The following is a 16,007-nucleotide window of genomic DNA, read 5'->3' on the forward strand; positions in this document are numbered from 1 at the left end:
TATACAAAAGTCAAATCAAAATGAATTAAAGAGTTACATTTAAGAATCAAACTCTGGGCCGGGCGTGGTGGCTCACACCTGTAATCCTAGCACTTTGGGAGGCTGAGGCGGGCAGATCACGAGGTCAGGAGATCGAGACTATCCTGGCTAACATGGTGAAACCCCGTCTCCACTAAAAATACAAAAAATTAGCCAGGTGTGGTGGTGGGCACCTGTAGTTTCAGCTACTAGGTAGGCTGAGGCAGGAGAATGGTGTGAACCCGGGAGGTGGAGCTTGCAGTGAGCCGAGATGGTGACACTGCACTCCAGCCTGGGTGAAAGAGTGAGACTCCTTCTCAAAAAAAAAAAAAAAAAAAAAAAAAAATCAAACTCTGAAACTACTACAAGAAAACCTTGAAGAAACTCTCCAGAACATTGGTCTGGGCAAAAATTCATTGAGTAATACCCCACAAATACAGGCAACCAAAGCAAAAGTAGACATATGTGATCACATCAAGTTAAAAAGCTTCTGCACAGCAAAAAAAAAAAAACAATCAACAAAGAGACCACCTAAAGAATAAGAGAAAATAGTTGCCAACTATCCATCTGACAAGGGGTTCATAACCAGAATATTTAAGAAGCTCAAACAATTCTATAGGAAAAAAATCTAATAATCTAATCAAAAAGTGGGCAAAATATCTGACTAGATATTTTTCAAAAGAAGTCACACAAAAGGCAAAAAGTCATGTAAAAAGGTGTTCAACATCATTGATCATCAGATAAATGCAAATCAAAACCTGTTACCCTATATACAGTGGTAACCACATATTTGCTTTATCTTGTATATAAAGTCCCTGACCACCAATCAAAATTGAAAGAACATCCCCTTTGTTTCTCTGCTCCCCTTCTCCAATTTTCTATGTATCAAAATATATAAATATTGTGTTTTGTATAGCCCACTCGAGGAGACACAATCTCACCCCATTTAAATTGGCTTTTGTCCAAAAGACATGCAATAACAAATGCTGGAGAGGATGTGGAGAAAGGTAGCCCACCATACCTTGTTGGTGGGAATGTAAATTAGTACAACTACTATGGAGAACATTTTGGAGCTTCCTCAAAAAACTAAAAATAGAGCTATCATAACATCTAGCAATATAACTGCTGTGTATATACCCCCAAAGAAGGGAAATTAGTATATCAAAGAGATATCTGCACTCTCATTTTTGTCATAGCACTGTTCATAATAGCCAATAGCCAAGATTTGGAAGCAAACTAAGTGTCCATCAGCAGATGAGTGGATAAAGAAAATGTATTTACACACAATGGAGTACTATTCAGCCATAAAAAGGAAAAAGATCCTCTAATTTGCAACAATATGGATAGTCATTATGTTAAGTGAAATAAAAACAGGCACAGAAAGACAAACATCATACATTTTCACTTATTTGTAGGATCTAACATTCAAAACAGTTGAACTCATGGAGATAGTACAAGGATTGTTACTACAGGCTGGGAAGGGTGGGACAGAAGTGAGGATGGTTAATAAGTGCAAAATATATGTATAAAGAATGAATAAGACCTAGTATTTGATAGTACAATGGGCTTACTATAGTCAATAATAATTTAATTATACATTTAAAATAATTAAAGGAGTATAATTTGATTGTTTGTAACTCAAAATATAAATGCTGAGGAGATAGATTCCCCATTTAACATATTGTGATTATTATGCATTGCAAGCCTGTATCAAAATATAATATGTGTTCCATAAATATATACACCTACTATGCACCCATAAGAAAAAAAATAAGACTTAAGTTTATGAGCTAAAGCAATAAAGCTATTCATTTCAAAATTTGAAAAAAAAAAAAACAAAAAACTTTAAGTGACCCAAGATGGCTGCAGATTTGACATATGGATAATAAAAAGCACACCTACTAACTAAAGCTTGTTAACAAAAGATCACAAGATCTATGGAGAGAAAAGATGCCTTATCTTCTTAAAAACATAATCAATCTTCAGATTGGGGAGATGCAGCCTTCTGTAAAACAGAAGTGCACTGCCAAGCTGGGTGGCAGAGAGTTAGAAATTATAAAGGCAAACTGCATTGCAAGGAACTGTAGTCAGGGCAGTGAAGAACAGTCTTGATTGGGTGGACTTAAACCCCAAATCACCAGCCTCTCTTAATTGGTTGGTTCCAGGTGGTTGGTGGGTTGGCATCAGGTGGTCTTTAATAGTCAGGAAGAATTCTCAGCTGCAATTGTTTTCAGGAACTATTCTTTGACTTGGTTGCAGAAAAACAAATTTTGCAATACTTTCTAAGGACAGAGAATGGGACTGCACCCTTCACCCTGCCATGGACTCTTGGGTCTACTTTTACTTTTGAGCCACAGGAAGTTCATCTGGTCTGTCAACTGAGAGTATAATTTGGCAAGTTGGAACCCCCTGCTGCAGGGCTGAAGGCTGTCAAATAGTTCATTGACATGTACTGATAACAACCTTGTCCATCAGATAAAACAGGATATAATTAATCATCTCTAGGAAACCTATATGCTCATTAACCTTTTACCTATATGCAGTGGTAACCACATATTTGCTTTATCTTGTGTGTAAAGTCTCTGAGCACCAATCAAAATTGAAAGAATGTCACCTTTGTTTCACTGCTCCCCTTCTCCTATTTTCTGTGTAACAGAACTGTGTCTTGTATAGCCCACTCGAGGACATATTTTCAGTTTGGGGTGAGTTTTGTGTTCCCCAGGTCGCAATTGGCTTAGAATAAAATTAACTTAAAATTTCTTTAAGGTGTAATGTCTGTTATTTAACCTTTTAGTTGACACAATGTCCAACATACAATGTGAAATAAATACACACACACACACAAACACAAACTAAAAATAAAGAATTGTTTTTGACCCGTTTATATTTAGCAATACCAAACAGAATTCAAATTATTCATTTTAAGTGACTGTCAGTTAGAAAACTCAATTTGATTCAGTTTTCACAAAACATAAAAGTGCTAATAATGTTTGAGATTCCTGTATTTGAGAGATACAAATATAATTAAAATATGGTGCCTTTCCTTAAGAAATTAAATCTAGAGAAAAAGGACTGACCTGTAAATCAACATTATCACATCTGAAGATGCTAAATTCCATGATAATGCTGGTGTGATTTTAGGAGAATAATTACCCAAGAAAAAAGTTTGATTAATATCACATTCTGTAAAAGTATGACAAGAGCTAGAGAATAGACAAATATAAATTTAAATATGAATAAGACATATTTTACACATATCTGTCCCTTAATAGGGTTTTTTGTCTATTTCAACCCTTCATTCAAAGAATATAAATATCTTCATCCAATGAACAAACAATATACTTAAATTTTGAAAGCAGCTAAAAATATAATTCTTTCTCTTCAAAACCATAAAGGAACATGAAGGCCTTTAATTGTTTTGTAATCTAACCAGCCTAAATCAATGTCATTTACGTCATTCACGAAGGAGCAAAGGAATCAATAGAGATGAAACAGTAATTAAAGAAATTATGAAAAAAAATTCCTAGGCTGAAGAAATGTAAATTTTGTAATTAAAAGGACTAAGACAAGCAAGCAAAAGTATAGAGACTAAATGTAAATGACCAGTGAACATAAGAAATAATCCTAAACTGAATAGAGGAAATGATTGATTTATGGCTCACTAAACAAGACAGAACTGATCATGAAGAACTGAACACTGAATGTCAGCGTAAATATTCAAAAGATTGGCTGTAGAAAGTTAGGAAGCTTCTTGATATAAAATATCTGAATATCTCTATGAAAAAACATTCTTCTGAAAATTACATTAACACATTTTCTAAGGTGATATCTGATGAAAGCTGCAAACCAAAAATAAAATTCTAAGCCCGCTTCAACCCCAACCATCTGAGTGGACTCCTTCCTCTCAGCCAGGGCACTCCAGAGTTAACCTAAAAGACGGGTTCAGGCCATGACGGAAAACAGGGGGCAGTCAGACATGCCTCATTATACCCTCCTCCCTTTTGGAATGCAGGGAAAGCTGGCCAGCATTTAACATCAACAGAGACCTTAAGTCTGATAAGAAATATTTACAATCTATTCTCTCTGAAGCCTGTTACCTGGAGAATTCATCTACGTGATAAAACTTTGGTCACTATAACCTCTTATTATAAACCAGACATTCCTTTCTACTGATAATAACTCTTTCAACCAATTGCCAATCAGAAAATTTTTAAATCTACCTATGTCCTGGAACCCACCACCCCACCTTTCTAGACCAAGCCAATGTATATCTTAATTGTATTTGATTGATGCTTCATGTCTTCCTAAAATGTATAAAACCAAGCTGTACCCTGACCACCTAGGGCACATATTCTTAGGGTCTCCTGAGGGCTGTGTCATGGGCCATGGACACTCATATTTGGCTCAGAATACATTTCTTCAAATATTTTACAGCAGAGGTCCCCAACCTTTTTGGCACCAGAGACCAGTTTGGTGGAAGAAAATTTTTCCACAGACAGGGTTGGAGAATTATTTCCAGATCATTCAAGCGCATTCCATTTATGATGCACTTTATTGCTATTATTGTTGCATTGTAATTAATAATAAAATAATTATACAACTCCCCATAATGTAGAATCAGTGGGAGCCCTAAACTTGTTTTCCTGCAACCAGATGGTTCCATCTGGTGGTGATGGGAAACAGTGACAGATCATCAGTCATTAGATTCTCATAAGGAGTTTGCAACCAAGATCTCTTGCATGCACAGTTCGCGATAGGGTTTGCACTCCTATGAGAATCTAATGCTGCCACTGATCTGACAGGCGGTGGAGCTCAAGTGGAATGTAAGCAATGGGGAGTAGCTGTAAATACAGACAAAACTTCATTTGTTCACTCACCACTTACCTGTTGCTGTCGTTACTAATAGGCCACAGCATTAGTCTGTAGCCAGTGGTATGGGATCCCTGTTTTACAGATTGTCACTCTTTTCGCCAACAAAACTTTAGTCCTAAACTTAAAGAAACAGTTCTGTACCACTGCTATGTTTTAGAAGAACATTAACCATGACTAAGGAAGGAAAGCTACAGGTTTTAAGGACACTAAGCACTGGTTGGCTTTTTGTGTGTGTATACCAATGGTATAGGATAAACTGGACCATAATTAGAAAAAGCCAATGTACATGGTGTATGAAGTATATAGCAATTTGTCTACATCACTAAGTGGACAATAAAGAAGGGATAATCAGAGAAGTATTTCTTGACTAGTTGAAAGACCACTTTGTACCAGGGACATGAGGTCACTATAGGCAATCTGGACTAGAACAAAAACTGTAAAATTTATTCTTCTCAGACAACTGCTCTTTATATCCTCTCCTGGTCCTCTTGTAAAAAGTAATATTTTCAATATTTGTTACCCCACCCCCCCATACACACACACAATGTAACATCTGTGACAAAGACATCTGGCTATGAAATTTTATATTCTATTAATAAAAGTATAAAATTTTCTTTAACTGTGGGCTAGCTGTATTTAACAGAGGTCCAAGAAACCAAGATCTGAATGAGTTCAGTATTAATGATGCCATTTCCTCTGTTGCTAATACCTGGACCCATGTTGATTTGACATGATCCTTGAAAAAGTCATTTAAAAGGCCAACTTTCAAAGTATTAACTCATTACTCAGTAATTCTGTTTCCATCCCATCATAAGATGCTCAAACACCACCTGACAACAAAGATAGCAAAACCGATATGTCCTCTTGTCCAATGTCCTTAAGCAACCTGAGGTATGATTTAAAAGTCATTGTGTTTATATACAGGTCTGATATGATTTGGCTCTGTCCCCACCCAAATCTCGTCTTGAACTGTAATCTCCATAATCCTGACATGTTGAGAGAGGAACTTGGTGGGAGGTGATTGGATCATGGGGCGGTTTCTTCCATGCTGTTCTCATGATAATGAGGGAGTTCTCAGGAGATCTAATGGTTTTATAAGGAGCTCTTCCCCTTTCACTCCTCACTCTTCTCTCTCCTGCCACCATGTGCAGAAGGTCCTTGCTGACCCTTTGCCATCTGCCACGATTGCATGTTTCCTGAGGCCTCCCCAGTCATGTGGAATTGTGAGTCAATTAAACTTCTTTCCTTTATAAATTACCCAGTCTCAGGTAATATGTGTATAGCAGTGAGAATGGACTAATACAAGGTCTTTAACTTAGTTTGAATCTGTATGTGTTTAAGAGTATATTGAATATTTTCCTAGAACTAAGAAGTATCCAAATATTTTGGGTCTATAATTATCCAACTATTTCACTTGTCAGTTTATTTCAATATAAACTGTAATATTAAAATTATACATATTTGTCAAATTTAGTATAAATCTACATATATTTGTTTGCAAATATGTTTATGTATTTGATTATAGAGTGTCGTGCTAGATAGACTTCATTGGGGATATTCGGTGTTATCATTTTAAAAATCAGAAAAAATCTGAATTACAAAAGCCTACCTTCAGGGCTTTCAGACAAGTGATAAAGAACTGTATCCATATCAGGATTATTATGAAGTTTTCAAAACAGAATACATTTTAAGGTGAAAATATTAAATTGAAGAATTATATTGATGAGAAGCATTTCTGAATAGCTGTTAATCTTATTTGCGTTCTTTGTATGTGATGAGTCATTTTTCTCTTGCTGCTTTCCAGATTTTCTCTTTGCAGTTAGCTTCCAGCATTTTTCCTATGAAATGTCTGAGAGTGGATCTCTTCTGTATTTACCCTAATTGCAGTTCACTGAACTTCTTAAGTGTGAAGATTAATATTTTTTAGTGTTTGTGAAGTTTTTTGCCATTATCTCCTTGAATATTTTTTATACTCCTTTCTCTTTCTCTTCTCAACACTCCCATTACATGAAAGTTGGTTTGCTTAAAGGAGTCCCATTATTTCTCTAAGGGTTCTACTCATTTTGTCATTTTGTTTTTTTCTCTTTTCTTTGGATTGCACTCAACTCTATTATTATATCTTCAAGTACACTGATAATTTAGCTTGCCAGTTCAAATCTATGATTGAGACCCTCTAATAAATTTCAACTCCAGAATTTCCATTTATTTCATGGAATATAGTTCACATGTATAGTTATGTGTCACTTAATGATAGAGATATGTTCTGAGAAATGAGTTGTTAGGCAACTTTGCCATTGTGCAAACATCAAAGAGTCTACTTACACAAACCTAGATAGTAGCGCCTACTACACATCTAGGCTTTATGGTTTGCCATGATAGTCTTATGGGACCACTGTCACATATGCAATCATCTTTGACTGAAATACTATGCAGCACATGACTCTGTGTGTGTGCGTGTGTGTGTGTATACACACACACGCATATATAATTGTGCTTGTGTATAAAATTTCACTCTTTTCTCTTTATTGACATTCTCTATTTGAGGAGACACTGTGTTCATATCTTCCTTTACCTCTTTAAACATGGTTTCCTTTAGTTCTCTGGACATATTCACAATGGCTACTTCAAAGTCTTTAATAAATCCGATATCTGGTCCCTTTTCCAGGCAGTCTGCAGCTTTTTCCCCCTCCTGTATATGAGTCACACTTTCCTGCTTCTTTAGATGTCTTTTAATTTTTTGTTGGAAATTGGTTATTTTAGGGAATATATTGTAGCAATTGTGGGTACAGATTTGCTTCCTCCCTCTTTTGAGCTTGTTTTTGTTATTGTTGGTTTATTTTATGACTTGGCTAGGATATTTTAGCAAATTATACTTTTTTCTACTCTGTGAAGCTTTTGATGCCACTCTTCAGAGGGTACAGCCTTGGGCATTCACACTGTCACCTTGGGATGACAGTGAATTTGGCAAGGCTCTCTTTGTCTTTTTCTGTACTCTCTCTGTTAAACTGTGTGCCTCATTCTGTGTTATATGCCAGCCTATTAGTCTCCAATAATTATCAACTAATTACTCTATTGATTTAAAAAATGCTCTAGAGTATAAATTGCTGAGCAGTCTGATCCAATTAAATTCAGGCAGAGACAGTTTTGAGGGCTGTTCTTAGCTGCCCCTTGTTCTGGTTCTCTCTGGTGAAGTAGATGTCCTGAAGTACAGCTTGTTGCTCTTAATTTAGAGAAGAAATTATTTTCAAGAGCAGCATTAGGCTAGAACCTTATGTTTCAAATAAAGTTAATTTCTTTGGGGAGGATTTCAGAGTTTTTTTTCTTACAGACTGCCTTTTCCCCTGGGCAGTCTCCAAGCCACTATTCTAGGAGCTGAGCAGGGCAGTAGGTTCCAGTCTTCTTGGCTTGCCTCTTCTCTTGTGAAACTTCTCTCCTATAATGAGTTGCAATGAGGGAAATTAGGGTATCAATATTCTTGTCTTGCTGATCCTAATATAAAGCCTCTTTCTTATGCATGAAGACTGGGTGAAGTAAGAGAGCCCCCAACCTCTCAGCCACAATCACCAGGAAATTAGTCTTTTAAATTTGAGTTGAAGGGAATTAGAAATGCTGGCAAACTGCCCCTACTAATAAGATACAGTAACCCTAGATTGGAAGCTGAGGGGAGAGGGAGTCCCACCATCTTGGCCACATCTGCACGAAGTTCAGCTTACCTTATGTTGTACTTGCAGGGGAAGATGGAATGAGTCATGACTCAAGTGGAATTCTCTGTAATAGTTCACTGTTTAAGAGTTATTTTGATGCCAGCCTTCAAGATTTTTTTCCCACTTTACTACATTCACTTTTGCCCAAATCAACATTTGGTCCAACTTCTCATATAGAACAGCTTGCCTTCAAGTAAATTTATTCCAAATTACTTCAGGTAAAATCATACACTTTCTGGACTAGAAGCTTGACTGAGTGCTCTGTGCTATATTATGCTTCTTCCTATTAATATACCACTCCACATTAATACATGCTCAATTGTTGGTGCACTGTCATTTATAAAAGTCTTTCAGATGAGTTCCAAAAATAAATATAAGAGAAAATTAAATGTTAAACTGGCAAAAAATAGATAAGAATAAAATAGGGTAAGAAAGAGATATAGTGAGATGAACATATGAAATCTATTCCACAAATTGATATATACTCACTTGCTAAAGGTATAGTATACATTCATCTTAAAATAATTCTCAAAGCAACCATTTACTGCTTAAAAACAAACCAGTGGCAGGGGAAAAAGTTATTCCTGGTAAAGTTATAAGACAATTTTTCTAAAGCCATCATAAAGAAGATAGAATATAATGTAATGAATAACCTCCTGAAGGTAAAAATAATAAATGGTTTCATGGGGCAGTCTTTTACACTCAATATGAATATATGACATTACAACAAACACTGATAGATTTTGTGAGACACCAATAAAATGTAGCCCTAACAGTCTGACTGCTGCCGAAAGAAGTTTTTTGTGTGTTTTAAGAAGTGGTTTTATTATGGGCAGTACTACTTTCTGGGTAACATCTAGAAATGCATGGATGTACTTCTGTTTGTCATAATGTCTAAGATTCTGATAAAGGACATTCAGTGCCCAGGGTCCAGGGTTGCTAAATATATTCCTCAATTCTGAGAGAGTACCTCGTAAGTAAGAACTATTGCTCTCAAGATAACAGTATCACAACCTCTCCTGCCTTGAGAAATACTGATATAGAATTTTGAATTTCAAGCTATGTTCCACAGAAATGACTCATAAGCTATCATACATGTGAGATGTGTGAGTTTGCATATTGTGTGTGTGTATATATATACCTGTATGTGTCAGTGTTTGGGAAGTAAGAGGGGGTGGTTCTGCCTCCCTAGACTGACCAGAGGAGCTCCATTTTAACCTGTTTTGTATATTAGACCCCCAAATAAGAAAGACATAGTTTAAAACAAGAAGAGAAATATAATTTTATTCATCAGAATCCCAGGGTGGCTTAGAAAAAGGAATCTCAGAAGAGGCAGCTATGGCAGAGAAGCAGAAGCACATCCATGCATTTACAGATGTTGCCTACCAGGTGGCACTGCCCGATAGTTAGAATCACTTCTTAAAACCCATAAAAATATTATTTCTGCAGCAGCCAAACCATTAGAGAGTTGAATTCCAGGGTAGTATTTTGTTGATATCACATAAAACATTGCCAGGGGTTGGGGGTTAAGTGGAGGCTGCAGAAGATAGAGATGTGGTAGGGTGGAAATGCAAGACAGAATGAGAGAAGAAAGGACATGGCAGAAATAAAAGTTCTTAGACAATGAAATTACATTTTCCCCTACATCTTTAGAAAAACAAACTCACAAAAGCCTTGGTTGTTGTATTAATTATCTAATTTGTGTAACAAGTCACTCCAAAACTCACTGCCATTTATTATCTCTCACAGTTTCTCTGGATTAGGAATTTGTTAGTGGCATGGCTAGGTATAACTGGCTCAGGATTTCCCATGAAGTTGCAGTCAAATGGCAGCTGCAGGTTCAGTCAGTCAGCTAGGGGTTTCAGTCACCTAAAAATTTGACTAGGATTGTAGGATCCACTTCCAGGGTGGTTTGTTCACTACATGGCTGTCAAGTTAACACTGGCTGTTGGAGCAGGCCTCAGTTCCTCTTCATGTGGACGTCCCCTCAGAGCTTCTTGTGTGCTCTCATGGAGGCTGGCCTCCCCCAGAGAGAACAATCCAAGAAACCAAGATGAAAGCTTAAATACCTTTATACCTAGCCTTGCAAAGCCTGTATCATTACTTTACCGCAACCACATTTTATTGGTCATACAGACGAGCCATGATTCAATGTGAGTATGGGCTATGAAAGGGTGTGAATATCAAGAGGCAAAGATTATTGGGAGCATCTTAGAGGCTGGCTACCAGAGTCATAATACTTTTTATTTGCTTATTTGTGTTATCTATCTGTATGTTAGTGGAAGTAAACAAATCCAGGAGCAGAAGTAGACACAGAGTTAATTCTTTTTATATACTGTTGAATTCAATATTCTAATATTTTGTTGAGGCTTTTTGAGTATATTTTCGTGAGAGATATTTGTCTGTAGTTTTCTTTTCTTGTAATGTCTTTGTCTTATTTTGCATTAGGGTAATGCTGGCCTGAAAGAATGAGTTAGGAAGTATTTCCTCTGCTTCTATCTTCTGAAAGAAACTTGCAGATAATTGATATAATTTTTTCCTTAAATGTTTGGCAAAATTCACCAGTGAACCTATCTGGGCCTGGTACTTTCCGTTTTGGAAGGCTATTAATTATTGATTCCATTTCTTTAATAGTTATAGGTATATTCAGATTACCTATTTTCTCCTTTGTGATTTTTGGCAGTGGTTATTGTTTTGAACTGAAATTCCTTTAAGGCATTAGACCAGTTGACACATAACCTGAAGACTATGTGTTCAAACAGAAACATATCTCAAGTGCAAGAGAGAGGTGGGGCTGTGTGTTTTCCTGTTTGGCAAAATATCTATTACATTTTTCTATCAATGTAATAGAGCTCAAATATAATAAATCGTGGCTACTTCTTGACTAGGACATTGATCACAAGTTATTTATATTTGGGGGCCTACTGAGATTGTCATCCATAGGTACCATTATGTTTAAATTAGATGCTAAATGAGTATCCTACAAGTCTCAAAATCTATATAGACTGTTAGCTATTAGCAAAGTATTACTTCTGTTTACACAACTCTCCCTATATACATTATCATCTATACTCTTGGGGATTGCTATATCTCTTGGTACCACTAGCTTCCTATCCAATATTCATTCTTCTATTGTTTTATTAAAGCAACCCTAATTTTGTTTGGAGTAGCAAAGTCTCTGGCTAAAAAACATTTCTCCTGAAGCTTTCTTTGCACCTATGAGTTCTAGCTGAAGCTTAGTAGGGAATGTTGGTAAAGTTCACTTTCATGATAGAGGCACAATACCTTCTTCCTTGTCCCTTCTCGATTTCTTTTACTTCCCTGGATGATAGACATAAGAATGGTGATAGAACAGTCACCTTGCTATCAAGAGATGACTAGGAAGATGAAACCCACATACAACAATGATGGGACACAAAGACGGAAGCCTGGAACATTTATGGCATTAGAGATGAACCACAAAAACTCTGAGATTCCTACTTTTTGTCTTCTTGTTATTTGAAAAACAAATCCCTATTTAGTTGAGTTGTTGGAGTTGAGTTTCTGTTATATAACATCAAATACAATCCTAGGATATCTCACACCTTCCTGAAAACCTAGTTCAAACCCATTTCTTCAGTAAGGCTTCTGGGATGTAATAATAATAACTCTTGCATGGTACTTTATTGTTTGTAAAGTACTTTCACATACTTTATATCTTTTGATATTCATATCAGTCCTGTGGCCAGAATACCCTTCTCTTCACATTCTCACCTCTCTGGAGTCGATGCCATCCATTCCTATGCTGCAAACTGCACTGTAGAACAATGACTCCCAAGTACCTGCCTCCAATCTTGACCTCTCTTGAGCTCTAGATTTGTTTTACAACTGAATTCTGGGCACGCAGCAGCTTAAAGACAAGTACTTGAAAAATCTAAATTGTCTATAACTTAACCGGTTATTTTCTCATTTCAGGTCCCTAAACACTACTCTTAATCCAGTATTACTTTAATAAATCTCAGTTAATATAATCACTCAAACTGACAAGCTAGGAATTTCAGAGTTATTCTCAATTCCATGCTCTCTATAACTTCCCAAAACAATCAGTAATCAAATCCTAGGTCATGGCCACTTCCATGAGATTAGGTTCTCATCATTTTTCTGGTGGACTACTGTTAAAATCATTTAACTGGCCTTCTGCAGAAAGGCATCCTAAAAGATAAATCAATTATTTTTATTTATTCATTCACCAAATAGTTAAATAACTGGTCTTCTGCAGAAAAGAACTCTAAAAGAGAAATCAATTATCTTTTATTTATTCATTCACCAGATAAGTATAGAGCACCTGCTACATAATACATATTATATACAATATTATAATGTTAAAAATATGGTTTCAACAAAAAAACTTGACATGTTGTGGTAAGAAGCTAGTAAACCTAAAGTCAATATGGATTTAGCAAGTGATTATATTACTGTTGAAAATGCAATGAAAGTAATAGGAATAAAATAATTTACTAAGGTGGTGTATTTTTAAAAGAGATTTATTTTCTTTGGTATTGTAATGAATCAGCAGGAAACATTTTAAAGAAATGAATTCATTTGGTTTTATGGAAATATAAGCAAAAATAAGTGTGATATACAGTTTAGAACACTAATTTCTAAAATACATTCTGTAAAATACAGCTTCTTGGGATTAAATTATCTCGAAAAGTTTTCTGTTGTTAAATAAGTTTGAGAAACCACTGGATTAGACAAAAATAAGTAGGTTTGCATATACTAAGATTTATCAGTGTTAATATGCTCATATATACTCTAAATCTCTCTGAGTAGCAGTGTGACATGTAGTTTTTTTAAAATTTATTGACTAGAGAAATCTTTAGAACATCATCTCCTAAAATTACATACAGGACACATTTTGGAAAATGTTAAGCATTTGTGAGCAGACACTTTACCAGGAGATCTGGATGGACAATGAACTTCACAACAGGAACACTTATCAAATTTATCATAATAATGAATGATTCTGATAATCAGATGTTCAGCAACAATATAGCACTACTCATTAAGATGATGAGGGTTCATGCAGAATAGGTCTTAGTGAAATAAAAATCTGCTACCTTGAATCAAGTATGTATGTGGATTGCCCAAACCAAGAATGTTTATACTTTAAAGAGAAATGCTTCAGCTCTCTTTAAAGAGAAATGGCTATAGCAGTCTGCATGGGTGCTTGGCAGTTCATCTGCAACCTGGCACAGACCTAGATTTCTTTTTTTAGTTTTACTATTAATTATTCATACATTTTTTAAAGCTTCAATTAAAATAAGGTTGAAATGCATACTTTAAAAGACAATTTCTGAAAAACATATAATATTAAAATTACATCAAGACTTTAGAAAGGTAACATGCATTAGAGAATACAAAATTTAGACTCTAACCTGACGAAGCAAATTATTTGACCATCCAAATGATAGAATTTGTTCAGACATACTGTTAAGATGGTAAGGTAAATAAGACTCTTACAACAGTCTTATCCCCTCCTAGAAATTTTTCCTAATAGACAACTTGGATATTTTTCTCAAGATTAATGGCTTTTAAAAATTGTTTTATTACACATCTCCAGTGTATCCCCCTCTCTTTCACACACACACACACACACACACACACACACACACACAGCGCCAAATTTTTGAACCTTCTCTTTTGAAGTTCAAAAGAGTCTTCATACTAAATAAATAAAAATCGAAAAGGTGCAATTTCACCAACCACAGAAGATGTGTGAAGACTGGTCTTCTGAATTCAGGGTTGCCCCAGGATAAGTGAGTCCAGGGGAGATTAAATGAATTTCCTTATTCATAGAAATAAGAAAGTTCCCACCTCCTTTATTCTCCCCCGTAAAAAGCTTCCCCTATCAAATGACCTGGTGGCTGTTCCAGAATGGACTGCTTAGACTGTAAGGAGGGGCCCAAATGGCAGGCCCGGTCTGGGGTTGCGAGTACTTTTCTATTTCTCAGTGTTACTGTGCTCATATATACTCTAAATCTCTCTGAGTAGCAGTGTGACATATAGTTTTTTTAAATGTATTGACCAGAGAAATCTTTAGAACATCATCTTCTAGAATTACATACAGGACACATTTTGGAAAATGTTAAGCATTTGTGAGCAGACACTTTACCTACCAAAATAGTAGCAGGTTTCTTCTAACAAAGCTATGGGACCCTGAGAAAGGAAGCTCAATATTCCCCTGTGAGGATCTTCGTGGGTCTTCCAGTTGCCCTGGGATGGTGAATATGACAATAACTGAGCTCCCAAGTGATCTGAGGCAGGACTTCTTAATCACTCACCGCAGCGCTCTGGGCCGCTGGAAACCACAAGGCTGGTTGCTAAGGACGCTGTGGGAGTCGCTCTGAGAGAGAGACGTCGCTCTTTTACGGTCTCGTGACCAGGGCTTAGCCAATCAGGACTTAAAAGTAAATTTCCACCTGCCCTGTCCCCGTCTCCAGCACATTTGTATTCAATTTCGAAAGAATAAATGCAATGCTGTGTGAAAGACCTTTATTCGTTTTTAAAGAACATAGTAACGATTTGTTTCTAATATTGTACATACTTGCATATCCTGCCAGAAGCCGCGGCAAGAAGTGGCTTGACAGTGCTTTAATGTCTCCCCAGTGTCTTTATGCCGCTCCCCCAAAACAAACCAGCACGCCTATCATACCAAAAGTAGCTATGTCTTTAAATCAAATTGCTGTTCGTAAGTTCTTTCTACATAGAAAATTTGGAGCAGCCAGTGTCCTCAGCACCCGTCAGTGAGTAAACAAAGCACCTAGAATGTTCTGCTATGTACTAACCACCAGAGGGCGAATTTAAACACAAAAGAATGCCTATTTTTAAAGATAGTATGCAATAGAATTATCTAATATAAGTCCTTTAAAAATCCTTGTAGCATTCCTACGTCTACTAACGAGCAAATGTATATATTTTACAAATGTTCACCAGTGTAAAATACTATATGGAAGAATGGGGAAGAGCATTTATGATTAAATTCATATGTAGGCCGGCCGCAGTGGCTCATGCCTGTAATCCCAGCACTTTGGGAGGCCAAGGTGGGAGGATTATGAGGTCAGGAGTTTGAGACCATACTGGCTAACATGGTGAAACCCCGTCTCTACCAAAAATACAAAAGTTAGCCGGGCGTGGTGGCACGCGCCTATAATCCCAGCTACTCAGGAGGCTGAGTCAGGAGAATTGCTTGAACACAGGAGGTGGAGGCTGCAGTGAGCCGAGATCATGCCACTGCACCCCAGTCTGGGAAACAGAGCTCTGTTTAAAAACAAAAAAAAACAAAAAAAACAAAACTTCAAATGTAATGTACAGGGATTTTCATGCGAAATGAACTACCTTAAAAAATTAAAACTTCGAAAGAAAATTTAACTT

At 36.4% G+C, this 16,007-nt stretch overlaps 1 protein-coding gene across 6 annotated transcripts in view; it reads right to left on the bottom strand.

Annotated features, from left to right (window-relative positions):
- Nucleotides 1–15,711, bottom strand: part of TMEM232 (transmembrane protein 232) — a 311,652-nt gene extending 295,941 nt beyond the window's left edge. For 4 of the 6 annotated variants that reach the window (XM_009208867.4, XM_017959755.3, XM_017959760.3 and 1 more), the window contains exon 1: nt 14,753–15,707. The gene's annotated coding sequence lies outside the window, so the exon portion shown is untranslated. Of the gene's footprint in view, nt 1–14,752 lie in introns of all 6 variants that reach the window. The other 2 variants (XM_017959759.3, XM_017959757.3) reach the window with 2 other exon arrangements.
- Between the last annotated feature and the right edge of the window lie 296 nt (nt 15,712–16,007).

Source organism: Papio anubis, chromosome 5 (assembly GCF_008728515.1).
Source record: "Papio anubis isolate 15944 chromosome 5, Panubis1.0, whole genome shotgun sequence".
Classification (NCBI taxonomy): Eukaryota; Metazoa; Chordata; class Mammalia; order Primates; family Cercopithecidae; genus Papio; species Papio anubis.